Source organism: Diachasmimorpha longicaudata, unplaced genomic scaffold (genome assembly GCF_034640455.1).
Source record: "Diachasmimorpha longicaudata isolate KC_UGA_2023 unplaced genomic scaffold, iyDiaLong2 ctg00000055.1, whole genome shotgun sequence".
Classification (NCBI taxonomy): domain Eukaryota; kingdom Metazoa; phylum Arthropoda; class Insecta; order Hymenoptera; family Braconidae; genus Diachasmimorpha; species Diachasmimorpha longicaudata.
In genome coordinates, this window is record NW_026973895.1 from 2,683,156 (window position 1) to 2,700,967 (window position 17,812).

Consider the following 17,812-nt stretch of genomic DNA (forward strand, 5'->3'; position numbering starts at 1 on the left):
AGGAAACTGATGCAACATCGTTTTCTTCCCGAACACAGCTCACGAAAAACTCAATCATAGAAGTTGATTTCGTGTTCGATATGATGGCATATAACTTGAGTACACATTGTCGTAGGCCGATGAAACCGCGTGCAATAGCTTCGTCTCGTCGAACTACACGAGTGAAATGCCAGAAGCCTGCTTGGGTACGATTTATCTTCGAGAAAAAGTCGATTATACATATTCGTTTTTACAAGATCGTGGGAATCACTTTTTTTTGGCTGCACCTAGACGAAATGTGGCATCATATTCGGTTTCAGCACGTCAAATAACCAAGGAAACTGATGCAACATCGTTTTCTTCCCGAACAGAGCTCACGAAAAACTCAATCATAGAAGTTGATATTCGTGTTCGATATGATGGCATATAACTTGGAGTACACATTGTCGTAGGCCGATGAAACCTCGTGCAATAGCTTCGTCTCGTCGAACTACACGAGTGCAATGCGCGAAGTTTGCTTGGGAACCATTTGTCTTTGAGACAAAGTTGATTATACATATGCGTTGTTACGAGATCGTGGGAATCACTTTTTTTTGGCTGCACCTAGACGAAATCTGGCATCATATTCGGTTTCAGCACGTCAAATGACCAAGGAAACTGATGCAACATCGTTTTCTTCCCGAACACAGCTCACGAAAAACTCAATCATAGAAGTTGATTTCGTGTTCGATATGATGGCATATAACTTGAGTACACATTGTCGTAGGCCGATGAAACCGCGTGCAATAGCTTCGTCTCGTCGAACTACACGAGTGCAATGCGGGAAGCCTGCTTGGGAACGATTTGTCTTCGAGAAAAAGTCGATTATACATATGCGTTGTTACGAGATCGTGAGAATCACTTTTTTTTGGCTGCACCTAGACGAAATCTGGCATCATATTCGGTTTCAGCACGTCAAATGACCAAGGAAACTGATGCAACATCGTTTTCTTCCCGAACACAGCTCACGAAAAACTCAATCATAGAAGTTGATATTCGTGTTCAATATGATGGTGTATAACTTGAGTACACATTGTCGTAGGCCGATGAAACCGCGTGCAATAGCTTCGTCTCGTCGAACTACACGAGTGAAATGCCAGAAGCCTGCTTGGGTACGATTTATCTTCGAGAACAAGTCGATTATACATATTCGTTTTTACGAGATCGTGGGAATCACTTTTTTTTGGCTGCACCTAGACGAAATGTGGCATCATATTCGGTTTCAGCACGTCAAATAACCAAGGAAACTGATGCAACATCGTTTTCTTCCCGAACAGAGCTCACGAAAAACTCAATCATAGAAGTTGAAATTCGTGTTCGATATGATGGCATATAACTTGGAGTACACATTGTCGTAGGCCGATGAAACCTCGTGCAATAGCTTCGTCTCGTCGAACTACACGAGTGCAATGCGCGAAGTTTGCTTGGGAACCATTTGTCTTTGAGACAAAGTTGATTATACATATGCGTTGTTACGAGATCGTGGGAATCACTTTTTTTTGGCTGCACCTAGACGAAATCTGGCATCATATTCGGTTTCAGCACGTCAAATGACCAAGGAAACTGATGCAACATCGTTTTCTTCCCGAACACAGCTCACGAAAAACTCAATCATAGAAGTTGATTTCGTGTTCGATATGATGGCATATAACTTGAGTACACATTGTCGTAGGCCGATGAAACCGCGTGCAATAGCTTCGTCTCGTCGAACTACACGAGTGAAATGCCAGAAGCCTGCTTGGGTACGATTTATCTTCGAGAAAAAGTCGTTTATACATATTCGTTTTTACAAGATCGTGGGAATCACTTTTTTTTGGCTGCACCTAGACGAAATGTGGCATCATATTCGGTTTCAGCACGTCAAATAACCAAGGAAACTGATGCAACATCGTTTTCTTCCCGAACAGAGCTCACGAAAAACTCAATCATAGAAGTTGAAATTCGTGTTCGATATGATGGCATATAACTTGGAGTACACATTGTCGTAGGCCGATGAAACCTCGTGCAATAGCTTCGTCTCGTCGAACTACACGAGTGCAATGCGCGAAGTTTGCTTGGGAACCATTTGTCTTTGAGACAAAGTTGATTATACATATGCGTTGTTACGAGATCGTGGGAATCACTTTTTTTTGGCTGCACCTAGACGAAATCTGGCATCATATTCGGTTTCAGCACGTCAAATGACCAAGGAAACTGATGCAACATCGTTTTCTTCCCGAACACAGCTCACGAAAAACTCAATCATAGAAGTTGATTTCGTGTTCGATATGATGGCATATAACTTGAGTACACATTGTCGTAGGCCGATGAAACCGCGTGCAATAGCTTCGTCTCGTCGAACTACACGAGTGCAATGCGGGAAGCCTGCTTGGGAACGATTTGTCTTCGAGAAAAAGTCGATTATACATATGCGTTGTTACGAGATCGTGAGAATCACTTTTTTTTGGCTGCACCTAGACGAAATCTGGCATCATATTCGGTTTCAGCACGTCAAATGACCAAGGAAACTGATGCAACATCGTTTTCTTCCCGAACACAGCTCACGAAAAACTCAATCATAGAAGTTGATATTCGTGTTCAATATGATGGTGTATAACTTGAGTACACATTGTCGTAGGCCGATGAAACCGCGTGCAATAGCTTCGTCTCGTCGAACTGCACGAGTGAAATGCCAGAAGCCTGCTTGGGTACGATTTATCTTCGAGAACAAGTCGATTATACATATTCGTTTTTACGAGATCGTGGGAATCACTTTTTTTTGGCTGCACCTAGACGAAATGTGGCATCATATTCGGTTTCAGCACGTCAAATAACCAAGGAAACTGATGCAACATCGTTTTCTTCCCGAACAGAGCTCACGAAAAACTCAATCATAGAAGTTGAAATACGTGTTCGATATGATGGCATATAACTTGAGTACACATTGTCGTAGGCCGATGAAACCGCGTGCAATAGCTTCGTCTCGTCGAACTACACGAGTGCAATGCGGGAAGCCTGCTTGGGAACGATTTGTCTTCGAGAAAACGTCGATTATACATATGCGTTGTTACGAGATCGTGAGAATCACTTTTTTTTGGCTGCACCTAGACGAAATGTGGCATCATATTCGGTTTCAGCACGTCAAATAACCAAGGAAACTGATGCAACATCGTTTTCTTCCCGAACAGAGCTTACGAAAAACTCAATCATAGAAGTTGAAATTCGTGTTCGATATGATGGCATATAACTTGAGTACACATTGTCGTAGGCCGATGAAACCTCGTGCAATAGCTTCGTCTCGTCGAACTACACGAGTGCAATGCGCGAAGTTTGCTTGGGAACCATTTGTCTTTGAGACAAAGTCGATTATACATATGCGTTGTTACGAGATCGTGGGAATCACTTTTTTTTGGCTGCACCTAGACGAAATCTGGCATCATATTCGGTTTCAGCACGTCAAATGACCAAGGAAACTGATGCAACATCGTTTTCTTCCCGAACACAGCTCACGAAAAACTCAATCATAGAAGTTGATTTCGTGTTCGATATGATGGCATATAACTTGAGTACACATTGTCGTAGGCCGATGAAACCGCGTGCAATAGCTTCGTCTCGTCGAACTACACGAGTGCAATGCGGGAAGCCTGCTTGGGAACGATTTGTCTTCGAGAAAAAGTCGATTATACATATGCGTTGTTACGAGATCGTGAGAATCACTTTTTTTTGGCTGCTCCTAGACGAAATCTGGCATCATATTCGGTTTCAGCACGTCAAATGACCAAGGAAACTGATGCAACATCGTTTTCTTCCCGAACAGTGCTCTCGAAAAACTCAATCATAGAAGTTGATTTCGTGTTCGATATGATGACATATAACTTGAGTACACATTGTCGTAGGCCGATGAAACCGCGTGCAATAGCTTCGTCTCGTGGAACTACACGAGTGAAATGCCAGAAGCCTGCTTGGGTACGATTTATCTTCGAGAAAACGTCGATTATACATATTCGTTTTTACGAGATCGTGGGAATCACTTTTTTTTGGCTGCACCTAGACGAAATGTGGCATCATATTCGGTTTCAGCACGTCAAATAACCAAGGAAACTGATGCAACATCGTTTTCTTCCCGAACAGAGCTTACGAAAAACTCAATCATAGAAGTTGAAATTCGTGTTCGATATGATGGCATATAACTTGAGTACACATTGTCGTAGGCCGATGAAACCTCGTGCAATAGCTTCGTCTCGTCGAACTACACGAGTGCAATGCGCGAAGTTTGCTTGGGAACCATTTGTCTTTGAGACAAAGTCGATTATACATATGCGTTGTTACGAGATCGTGGGAATCACTTTTTTTTGGCTGCACCTAGACGAAATCTGGCATCATATTCGGTTTCAGCACGTCAAATGACCAAGGAAACTGATGCAACATCGTTTTCTTCCCGAACACAGCTCACGAAAAACTCAATCATAGAAGTTGATTTCGTGTTCGATATGATGGCATATAACTTGAGTACACATTGTCGTAGACCGATGAAACCGCGTGCAATAGCTTCGTCTCGTCGAACTACACGAGTGAAATGCCAGAAGCCTGCTTGGGTACGATTTATCTTCGAGAAAAAGTCGATTATACATATTCGTTTTTACAAGATCGTGGGAATCACTTTTTTTTGGCTGCACCTAGACGAAATGTGGCATCATATTCGGTTTCAGCACGTCAAATAACCAAGGAAACTGATGCAACATCGTTTTCTTCCCGAACAGAGCTCACGAAAAACTCAATCATAGAAGTTGATATTCGTGTTCGATATGATGGCATATAACTTGGAGTACACATTGTCGTAGGCCGATGAAACCTCGTGCAATAGCTTCGTCTCGTCGAACTACACGAGTGCAATGCGCGAAGTTTGCTTGGGAACCATTTGTCTTTGAGACAAAGTTGATTATACATATGCGTTGTTACGAGATCGTGGGAATCACTTTTTTTTGGCTGCACCTAGACGAAATCTGGCATCATATTCGGTTTCAGCACGTCAAATGACCAAGGAAACTGATGCAACATCGTTTTCTTCCCGAACACAGCTCACGAAAAACTCAATCATAGAAGTTGATTTCGTGTTCGATATGATGGCATATAACTTGAGTACACATTGTCGTAGGCCGATGAAACCGCGTGCAATAGCTTCGTCTCGTCGAACTACACGAGTGCAATGCGGGAAGCCTGCTTGGGAACGATTTGTCTTCGAGAAAAAGTCGATTATACATATGCGTTGTTACGAGATCGTGAGAATCACTTTTTTTTGGCTGCACCTAGACGAAATCTGGCATCATATTCGGTTTCAGCACGTCAAATGACCAAGGAAACTGATGCAACATCGTTTTCTTCCCGAACACAGCTCACGAAAAACTCAATCATAGAAGTTGATATTCGTGTTCAATATGATGGTGTATAACTTGAGTACACATTGTCGTAGGCCGATGAAACCGCGTGCAATAGCTTCGTCTCGTCGAACTACACGAGTGAAATGCCAGAAGCCTGCTTGGGTACGATTTATCTTCGAGAACAAGTCGCTTATACATATTCGTTTTTACGAGATCGTGGGAATCACTTTTTTTTGGCTGCACCTAGACGAAATGTGGCATCATATTCGGTTTCAGCACGTCAAATAACCAAGGAAACTGATGCAACATCGTTTTCTTCCCGAACAGAGCTCACGAAAAACTCAATCATAGAAGTTGAAATTCGTGTTCGATATGATGGCATATAACTTGGAGTACACATTGTCGTAGGCCGATGAAACCTCGTGCAATAGCTTCGTCTCGTCGAACTACACGAGTGCAATGCGCGAAGTTTGCTTGGGAACCATTTGTCTTTGAGACAAAGTTGATTATACATATGCGTTGTTACGAGATCGTGGGAATCACTTTTTTTTGGCTGCACCTAGACGAAATCTGGCATCATATTCGGTTTCAGCACGTCAAATGACCAAGGAAACTGATGCAACATCGTTTTCTTCCCGAACACAGCTCACGAAAAACTCAATCATAGAAGTTGATTTCGTGTTCGATATGATGGCATATAACTTGAGTACACATTGTCGTAGGCCGATGAAACCGCGTGCAATAGCTTCGTCTCGTCGAACTACACGAGTGAAATGCCAGAAGCCTGCTTGGGTACGATTTATCTTCGAGAAAAAGTCGTTTATACATATTCGTTTTTACAAGATCGTGGGAATCACTTTTTTTTGGCTGCACCTAGACGAAATGTGGCATCATATTCGGTTTCAGCACGTCAAATAACCAAGGAAACTGATGCAACATCGTTTTCTTCCCGAACAGAGCTCACGAAAAACTCAATCATAGAAGTTGAAATTCGTGTTCGATATGATGGCATATAACTTGGAGTACACATTGTCGTAGGCCGATGAAACCTCGTGCAATAGCTTCGTCTCGTCGAACTACACGAGTGCAATGCGCGAAGTTTGCTTGGGAACCATTTGTCTTTGAGACAAAGTTGATTATACATATGCGTTGTTACGAGATCGTGGGAATCACTTTTTTTTGGCTGCACCTAGACGAAATCTGGCATCATATTCGGTTTCAGCACGTCAAATGACCAAGGAAACTGATGCAACATCGTTTTCTTCCCGAACACAGCTCACGAAAAACTCAATCATAGAAGTTGATTTCGTGTTCGATATGATGGCATATAACTTGAGTACACATTGTCGTAGGCCGATGAAACCGCGTGCAATAGCTTCGTCTCGTCGAACTACACGAGTGCAATGCGGGAAGCCTGCTTGGGAACGATTTGTCTTCGAGAAAAAGTCGATTATACATATGCGTTGTTACGAGATCGTGAGAATCACTTTTTTTTGGCTGCTCCTAGACGAAATCTGGCATCATATTCGGTTTCAGCACGTCAAATGACCAAGGAAACTGATGCAACATCGTTTTCTTCCCGAACAGTGCTCTCGAAAAACTCAATCATAGAAGTTGATTTCGTGTTCGATATGATGACATATAACTTGAGTACACATTGTCGTAGGCCGATGAAACCGCGTGCAATAGCTTCGTCTCGTGGAACTACACGAGTGAAATGCCAGAAGCCTGCTTGGGTACGATTTATCTTCGAGAAAACGTCGATTATACATATTCGTTTTTACGAGATCGTGGGAATCACTTTTTTTTGGCTGCACCTAGACGAAATGTGGCATCATATTCGGTTTCAGCACGTCAAATAACCAAGGAAACTGATGCAACATCGTTTTCTTCCCGAACAGAGCTTACGAAAAACTCAATCATAGAAGTTGAAATTCGTGTTCGATATGATGGCATATAACTTGAGTACACATTGTCGTAGGCCGATGAAACCTCGTGCAATAGCTTCGTCTCGTCGAACTACACGAGTGCAATGCGCGAAGTTTGCTTGGGAACCATTTGTCTTTGAGACAAAGTCGATTATACATATGCGTTGTTACGAGATCGTGGGAATCACTTTTTTTTGGCTGCACCTAGACGAAATCTGGCATCATATTCGGTTTCAGCACGTCAAATGACCAAGGAAACTGATGCAACATCGTTTTCTTCCCGAACACAGCTCACGAAAAACTCAATCATAGAAGTTGATTTCGTGTTCGATATGATGGCATATAACTTGAGTACACATTGTCGTAGACCGATGAAACCGCGTGCAATAGCTTCGTCTCGTCGAACTACACGAGTGAAATGCCAGAAGCCTGCTTGGGTACGATTTATCTTCGAGAAAAAGTCGATTATACATATTCGTTTTTACAAGATCGTGGGAATCACTTTTTTTTGGCTGCACCTAGACGAAATGTGGCATCATATTCGGTTTCAGCACGTCAAATAACCAAGGAAACTGATGCAACATCGTTTTCTTCCCGAACAGAGCTCACGAAAAACTCAATCATAGAAGTTGATATTCGTGTTCGATATGATGGCATATAACTTGGAGTACACATTGTCGTAGGCCGATGAAACCTCGTGCAATAGCTTCGTCTCGTCGAACTACACGAGTGCAATGCGCGAAGTTTGCTTGGGAACCATTTGTCTTTGAGACAAAGTTGATTATACATATGCGTTGTTACGAGATCGTGGGAATCACTTTTTTTTGGCTGCACCTAGACGAAATCTGGCATCATATTCGGTTTCAGCACGTCAAATGACCAAGGAAACTGATGCAACATCGTTTTCTTCCCGAACACAGCTCACGAAAAACTCAATCATAGAAGTTGATTTCGTGTTCGATATGATGGCATATAACTTGAGTACACATTGTCGTAGGCCGATGAAACCGCGTGCAATAGCTTCGTCTCGTCGAACTACACGAGTGCAATGCGGGAAGCCTGCTTGGGAACGATTTGTCTTCGAGAAAAAGTCGATTATACATATGCGTTGTTACGAGATCGTGAGAATCACTTTTTTTTGGCTGCACCTAGACGAAATCTGGCATCATATTCGGTTTCAGCACGTCAAATGACCAAGGAAACTGATGCAACATCGTTTTCTTCCCGAACACAGCTCACGAAAAACTCAATCATAGAAGTTGATATTCGTGTTCAATATGATGGTGTATAACTTGAGTACACATTGTCGTAGGCCGATGAAACCGCGTGCAATAGCTTCGTCTCGTCGAACTACACGAGTGAAATGCCAGAAGCCTGCTTGGGTACGATTTATCTTCGAGAACAAGTCGCTTATACATATTCGTTTTTACGAGATCGTGGGAATCACTTTTTTTTGGCTGCACCTAGACGAAATGTGGCATCATATTCGGTTTCAGCACGTCAAATAACCAAGGAAACTGATGCAACATCGTTTTCTTCCCGAACAGAGCTCACGAAAAACTCAATCATAGAAGTTGAAATTCGTGTTCGATATGATGGCATATAACTTGGAGTACACATTGTCGTAGGCCGATGAAACCTCGTGCAATAGCTTCGTCTCGTCGAACTACACGAGTGCAATGCGCGAAGTTTGCTTGGGAACCATTTGTCTTTGAGACAAAGTTGATTATACATATGCGTTGTTACGAGATCGTGGGAATCACTTTTTTTTGGCTGCACCTAGACGAAATCTGGCATCATATTCGGTTTCAGCACGTCAAATGACCAAGGAAACTGATGCAACATCGTTTTCTTCCCGAACACAGCTCACGAAAAACTCAATCATAGAAGTTGATTTCGTGTTCGATATGATGGCATATAACTTGAGTACACATTGTCGTAGGCCGATGAAACCGCGTGCAATAGCTTCGTCTCGTCGAACTACACGAGTGAAATGCCAGAAGCCTGCTTGGGTACGATTTATCTTCGAGAAAAAGTCGTTTATACATATTCGTTTTTACAAGATCGTGGGAATCACTTTTTTTTGGCTGCACCTAGACGAAATGTGGCATCATATTCGGTTTCAGCACGTCAAATAACCAAGGAAACTGATGCAACATCGTTTTCTTCCCGAACAGAGCTCACGAAAAACTCAATCATAGAAGTTGAAATTCGTGTTCGATATGATGGCATATAACTTGGAGTACACATTGTCGTAGGCCGATGAAACCTCGTGCAATAGCTTCGTCTCGTCGAACTACACGAGTGCAATGCGCGAAGTTTGCTTGGGAACCATTTGTCTTTGAGACAAAGTTGATTATACATATGCGTTGTTACGAGATCGTGGGAATCACTTTTTTTTGGCTGCACCTAGACGAAATCTGGCATCATATTCGGTTTCAGCACGTCAAATGACCAAGGAAACTGATGCAACATCGTTTTCTTCCCGAACACAGCTCACGAAAAACTCAATCATAGAAGTTGATTTCGTGTTCGATATGATGGCATATAACTTGAGTACACATTGTCGTAGGCCGATGAAACCGCGTGCAATAGCTTCGTCTCGTCGAACTACACGAGTGCAATGCGGGAAGCCTGCTTGGGAACGATTTGCCTTCGAGAAAAAGTCGATTATACATATGCGTTGTTACGAGATCGTGAGAATCACTTTTTTTTGGCTGCACCTAGACGAAATCTGGCATCATATTCGGTTTCAGCACGTCAAATGACCAAGGAAACTGATGCAACATCGTTTTCTCCCCGAACACAGCTCACGAAAAACTCAATCATAGAAGTTGATATTCGTGTTCAATATGATGGTGTATAACTTGAGTACACATTGTCGTAGGCCGATGAAACCGCGTGCAATAGCTTCGTCTCGTCGAACTGCACGAGTGAAATGCCAGAAGCCTGCTTGGGTACGATTTATCTTCGAGAACAAGTCGATTATACATATTCGTTTTTACGAGATCGTGGGAATCACTTTTTTTTGGCTGCACCTAGACGAAATGTGGCATCATATTCGGTTTCAGCACGTCAAATAACCAAGGAAACTGATGCAACATCGTTTTCTTACCGAACAGAGCTCACGAAAAACTCAATCATAGAAGTTGAAATACGTGTTCGATATGATGGCATATAACTTGAGTACACATTGTCGTAGGCCGATGAAACCGCGTGCAATAGCTTCGTCTCGTCGAACTACACGAGTGCAATGCGGGAAGCCTGCTTGGGAACGATTTGTCTTCGAGAAAACGTCGATTATACATATGCGTTGTTACGAGATCGTGAGAATCACTTTTTTTTGGCTGCACCTAGACGAAATGTGGCATCATATTCGGTTTCAGCACGTCAAATGACCAAGGAAACTGATGCAACATCGTTTTCTTCCCGAACACAGCTCACGAAAAACTCAATCATAGAAGTTGATTTCGTGTTCGATATGATGGCATATAACTTTAGTACACATTGTCGTAGGCCGATGAAACCGCGTGCAATAGCTTCGTCTCGTCGACCTACACGAGTGCAATGCGGGAAGCCTGCTTGGGAACGATTTGTCTTCGAGAAAAAGTCGATTATACATATTCGTTTTTACAAGATCGTGGGAATCACTTTTTTTTGGCTGCACCTAGACGAAATGTGGCATCATATTCGGTTTCAGCACGTCAAATAACCAAGGAAACTGATGCAACATCGTTTTCTTCCCGAACAGAGCTCACGAAAAACTCAATCATAGAAGTTGAAATTCGTGTTCGATATGATGGCATATAACTTGGAGTACACATTGTCGTAGGCCGATGAAACCTCGTGCAATAGCTTCGTCTCGTCGAACTACACGAGTGCAATGCGCGAAGTTTGCTTGGGAACCATTTGTCTTTGAGACAAAGTTGATTATACATATGCGTTGTTACGAGATCGTGGGAATCACTTTTTTTTGGCTGCACCTAGACGAAATCTGGCATCATATTCGGTTTCAGCACGTCAAATGACCAAGGAAACTGATGCAACATCGTTTTCTTCCCGAACACAGCTCACGAAAAACTCAATCATAGAAGTTGATTTCGTGTTCGATATGATGGCATATAACTTGAGTACACATTGTCGTAGGCCGATGAAACCGCGTGCAATAGCTTCGTCTCGTCGAACTACACGAGTGCAATGCGGGAAGCCTGCTTGGGAACGATTTGTCTTCGAGAAAAAGTCGATTATACATATGCGTTGTTACGAGATCGTGAGAATCACTTTTTTTTGGCTGCACCTAGACGAAATCTGGCATCATATTCGGTTTCAGCACGTCAAATGACCAAGGAAACTGATGCAACATCGTTTTCTTCCCGAACACAGCTCACGAAAAACTCAATCATAGAAGTTGATATTCGTGTTCAATATGATGGTGTATAACTTGAGTACACATTGTCGTAGGCCGATGAAACCGCGTGCAATAGCTTCGTCTCGTCGAACTACACGAGTGAAATGCCAGAAGCCTGCTTGGGTACGATTTATCTTCGAGAAAACGTCGATTATACATATTCGTTTTTACGAGATCGTGGGAATCACTTTTTTTTGGCTGCACCTAGACGAAATGTGGCATCATATTCGGTTTCAGCACGTCAAATAACCAAGGAAACTGATGCAACATCGTTTTCTTCCCGAACAGAGCTTACGAAAAACTCAATCATAGAAGTTGAAATTCGTGTTCGATATGATGGCATATAACTTGAGTACACATTGTCGTAGGCCGATGAAACCTCGTGCAATAGCTTCGTCTCGTCGAACTACACGAGTGCAATGCGCGAAGTTTGCTTGGGAACCATTTGTCTTTGAGACAAAGTCGATTATACATATGCGTTGTTACGAGATCGTGGGAATCACTTTTTTTTGGCTGCACCTAGACGAAATCTGGCATCATATTCGGTTTCAGCACGTCAAATGACCAAGGAAACTGATGCAACATCGTTTTCTTCCCGAACACAGCTCACGAAAAACTCAATCATAGAAGTTGATTTCGTGTTCGATATGATGGCATATAACTTGAGTACACATTGTCGTAGGCCGATGAAACCGCGTGCAATAGCTTCGTCTCGTCGAACTACACGAGTGAAATGCCAGAAGCCTGCTTGGGTACGATTTATCTTCGAGAAAAAGTCGATTATACATATTCGTTTTTACAAGATCGTGGGAATCACTTTTTTTTGGCTGCACCTAGACGAAATGTGGCATCATATTCGGTTTCAGCACGTCAAATAACCAAGGAAACTGATGCAACATCGTTTTCTTCCCGAACAGAGCTCACGAAAAACTCAATCATAGAAGTTGATATTCGTGTTCGATATGATGGCATATAACTTGGAGTACACATTGTCGTAGGCCGATGAAACCTCGTGCAATAGCTTCGTCTCGTCGAACTACACGAGTGCAATGCGCGAAGTTTGCTTGGGAACCATTTGTCTTTGAGACAAAGTTGATTATACATATGCGTTGTTACGAGATCGTGGGAATCACTTTTTTTTGGCTGCACCTAGACGAAATCTGGCATCATATTCGGTTTCAGCACGTCAAATGACCAAGGAAACTGATGCAACATCGTTTTCTTCCCGAACACAGCTCACGAAAAACTCAATCATAGAAGTTGATTTCGTGTTCGATATGATGGCATATAACTTGAGTACACATTGTCGTAGGCCGATGAAACCGCGTGCAATAGCTTCGTCTCGTCGAACTACACGAGTGCAATGCGGGAAGCCTGCTTGGGAACGATTTGTCTTCGAGAAAAAGTCGATTATACATATGCGTTGTTACGAGATCGTGAGAATCACTTTTTTTTGGCTGCACCTAGACGAAATCTGGCATCATATTCGGTTTCAGCACGTCAAATGACCAAGGAAACTGATGCAACATCGTTTTCTTCCCGAACACAGCTCACGAAAAACTCAATCATAGAAGTTGATATTCGTGTTCAATATGATGGTGTATAACTTGAGTACACATTGTCGTAGGCCGATGAAACCGCGTGCAATAGCTTCGTCTCGTCGAACTACACGAGTGAAATGCCAGAAGCCTGCTTGGGTACGATTTATCTTCGAGAACAAGTCGATTATACATATTCGTTTTTACGAGATCGTGGGAATCACTTTTTTTTGGCTGCACCTAGACGAAATGTGGCATCATATTCGGTTTCAGCACGTCAAATAACCAAGGAAACTGATGCAACATCGTTTTCTTCCCGAACAGAGCTCACGAAAAACTCAATCATAGAAGTTGAAATTCGTGTTCGATATGATGGCATATAACTTGGAGTACACATTGTCGTAGGCCGATGAAACCTCGTGCAATAGCTTCGTCTCGTCGAACTACACGAGTGCAATGCGCGAAGTTTGCTTGGGAACCATTTGTCTTTGAGACAAAGTTGATTATACATATGCGTTGTTACGAGATCGTGGGAATCACTTTTTTTTGGCTGCACCTAGACGAAATCTGGCATCATATTCGGTTTCAGCACGTCAAATGACCAAGGAAACTGATGCAACATCGTTTTCTTCCCGAACACAGCTCACGAAAAACTCAATCATAGAAGTTGATTTCGTGTTCGATATGATGGCATATAACTTGAGTACACATTGTCGTAGGCCGATGAAACCGCGTGCAATAGCTTCGTCTCGTCGAACTACACGAGTGAAATGCCAGAAGCCTGCTTGGGTACGATTTATCTTCGAGAAAAAGTCGTTTATACATATTCGTTTTTACAAGATCGTGGGAATCACTTTTTTTTGGCTGCACCTAGACGAAATGTGGCATCATATTCGGTTTCAGCACGTCAAATAACCAAGGAAACTGATGCAACATCGTTTTCTTCCCGAACAGAGCTCACGAAAAACTCAATCATAGAAGTTGAAATACGTGTTCGATATGATGGCATATAACTTGAGTACACATTCTCGTAGGCCGATGAAACCGCGTGCAATAGCTTCGTCTCGTCGAACTACACGAGTGCAATGCGGGAAGCCTGCTTGGGAACGATTTGTCTTCGAGAAAACGTCGATTATACATATGCGTTGTTACGAGATCGTGAGAATCACTTTTTTTTGGCTGCACCTAGACGAAATGTGGCATCATATTCGGTTTCAGCACGTCAAATAACCAAGGAAACTGATGCAACATCGTTTTCTTCCCGAACAGAGCTTACGAAAAACTCAATCATAGAAGTTGAAATTCGTGTTCGATATGATGGCATATAACTTGAGTACACATTGTCGTAGGCCGATGAAACCTCGTGCAATAGCTTCGTCTCGTCGAACTACACGAGTGCAATGCGCGAAGTTTGCTTGGGAACCATTTGTCTTTGAGACAAAGTCGATTATACATATGCGTTGTTACGAGATCGTGGGAATCACTTTTTTTTGGCTGCACCTAGACGAAATCTGGCATCATATTCGGTTTCAGCACGTCAAATGACCAAGGAAACTGATGCAACATCGTTTTCTTCCCGAACACAGCTCACGAAAAACTCAATCATAGAAGTTGATTTCGTGTTCGATATGATGGCATATAACTTGAGTACACATTGTCGTAGGCCGATGAAACCGCGTGCAATAGCTTCGTCTCGTCGAACTACACGAGTGCAATGCGGGAAGCCTGCTTGGGAACGATTTGTCTTCGAGAAAAAGTCGATTATACATATGCGTTGTTACGAGATCGTGAGAATCACTTTTTTTTGGCTGCTCCTAGACGAAATCTGGCATCATATTCGGTTTCAGCACGTCAAATGACCAAGGAAACTGATGCAACATCGTTTTCTTCCCGAACAGTGCTCTCGAAAAACTCAATCATAGAAGTTGATTTCGTGTTCGATATGATGACATATAACTTGAGTACACATTGTCGTAGGCCGATGAAACCGCGTGCAATAGCTTCGTCTCGTGGAACTACACGAGTGAAATGCCAGAAGCCTGCTTGGGTACGATTTATCTTCGAGAAAACGTCGATTATACATATTCGTTTTTACGAGATCGTGGGAATCACTTTTTTTTGGCTGCACCTAGACGAAATGTGGCATCATATTCGGTTTCAGCACGTCAAATAACCAAGGAAACTGATGCAACATCGTTTTCTTCCCGAACAGAGCTTACGAAAAACTCAATCATAGAAGTTGAAATTCGTGTTCGATATGATGGCATATAACTTGAGTACACATTGTCGTAGGCCGATGAAACCTCGTGCAATAGCTTCGTCTCGTCGAACTACACGAGTGCAATGCGCGAAGTTTGCTTGGGAACCATTTGTCTTTGAGACAAAGTCGATTATACATATGCGTTGTTACGAGATCGTGGGAATCACTTTTTTTTGGCTGCACCTAGACGAAATCTGGCATCATATTCGGTTTCAGCACGTCAAATGACCAAGGAAACTGATGCAACATCGTTTTCTTCCCGAACACAGCTCACGAAAAACTCAATCATAGAAGTTGATTTCGTGTTCGATATGATGGCATATAACTTGAGTACACATTGTCGTAGACCGATGAAACCGCGTGCAATAGCTTCGTCTCGTCGAACTACACGAGTGAAATGCCAGAAGCCTGCTTGGGTACGATTTATCTTCGAGAAAAAGTCGATTATACATATTCGTTTTTACAAGATCGTGGGAATCACTTTTTTTTGGCTGCACCTAGACGAAATGTGGCATCATATTCGGTTTCAGCACGTCAAATAACCAAGGAAACTGATGCAACATCGTTTTCTTCCCGAACAGAGCTCACGAAAAACTCAATCATAGAAGTTGATATTCGTGTTCGATATGATGGCATATAACTTGGAGTACACATTGTCGTAGGCCGATGAAACCTCGTGCAATAGCTTCGTCTCGTCGAACTACACGAGTGCAATGCGCGAAGTTTGCTTGGGAACCATTTGTCTTTGAGACAAAGTTGATTATACATATGCGTTGTTACGAGATCGTGGGAATCACTTTTTTTTGTCTGCACCTAGACGAAATCTGGCATCATATTCGGTTTCAGCACGTCAAATGACCAAGGAAACTGATGCAACATCGTTTTCTTCCCGAACACAGCTCACGAAAAACTCAATCATAGAAGTTGATTTCGTGTTCGATATGATGGCATATAACTTGAGTACACATTGTCGTAGGCCGATGAAACCGCGTGCAATAGCTTCGTCTCGTCGAACTACACGAGTGCAATGCGGGAAGCCTGCTTGGGAACGATTTGTCTTCGAGAAAAAGTCGATTATACATATGCGTTGTTACGAGATCGTGAGAATCACTTTTTTTTGGCTGCACCTAGACGAAATCTGGCATCATATTCGGTTTCAGCACGTCAAATGACCAAGGAAACTGATGCAACATCGTTTTCTTCCCGAACACAGCTCACGAAAAACTCAATCATAGAAGTTGATATTCGTGTTCAATATGATGGTGTATAACTTGAGTACACATTGTCGTAGGCCGATGAAACCGCGTGCAATAGCTTCGTCTCGTCGAACTACACGAGTGAAATGCCAGAAGCCTGCTTGGGTACGATTTATCTTCGAGAACAAGTCGATTATACATATTCGTTTTTACGAGATCGTGGGAATCACTTTTTTTTGGCTGCACCTAGACGAAATGTGGCATCATATTCGGTTTCAGCACGTCAAATAACCAAGGAAACTGATGCAACATCGTTTTCTTCCCGAACAGAGCTCACGAAAAACTCAATCATAGAAGTTGAAATTCGTGCTCGATATGATGGCATATAACTTGGAGTACACATTGTCGTAGGCCGATGAAACCTCGTGCAATTGCTTCGTCTCGTCGAACTACACGAGTGCAATGCGCGAAGTTTGCTTGGGAACCATTTGTCTTTGAGACAAAGTTGATTATACATATGCGTTGTTACGAGATCGTGGGAATCACTTTTTTTTGGCTGCACCTAGACGAAATCTGGCATCATATTCGGTTTCAGCACGTCAAATGACCAAGGAAACTGATGCAACATCGTTTTCTTCCCGAACACAGCTCACGAAAAACTCAATCATAGAAGTTGATTTCGTGTTCGATATGATGGCATATAACTTGAGTACACATTGTCGTAGGCCGATGAAACCGCGTGCAATAGCTTCGTCTCGTCGAACTACACGAGTGAAATGCCAGAAGCCTGCTTGGGTACGATTTATCTTCGAGAAAAAGTCGTTTATACATATTCGTTTTTACAAGATCGTGGGAATCACTTTTTTTTGGCTGCACCTAGACGAAATGTGGCATCATATTCGGTTTCAGCACGTCAAATAACCAAGGAAACTGATGCAACATCGTTTTCTTCCCGAACAGAGCTCACGAAAAACTCAATCATAGAAGTTGAAATTCGTGTTCGATATGATGGCATATAACTTGGAGTACACATTGTCGTAGGCCGATGAAACCTCGTGCAATAGCTTCGTCTCGTCGAACTACACGAGTGCAATGCGCGAAGTTTGC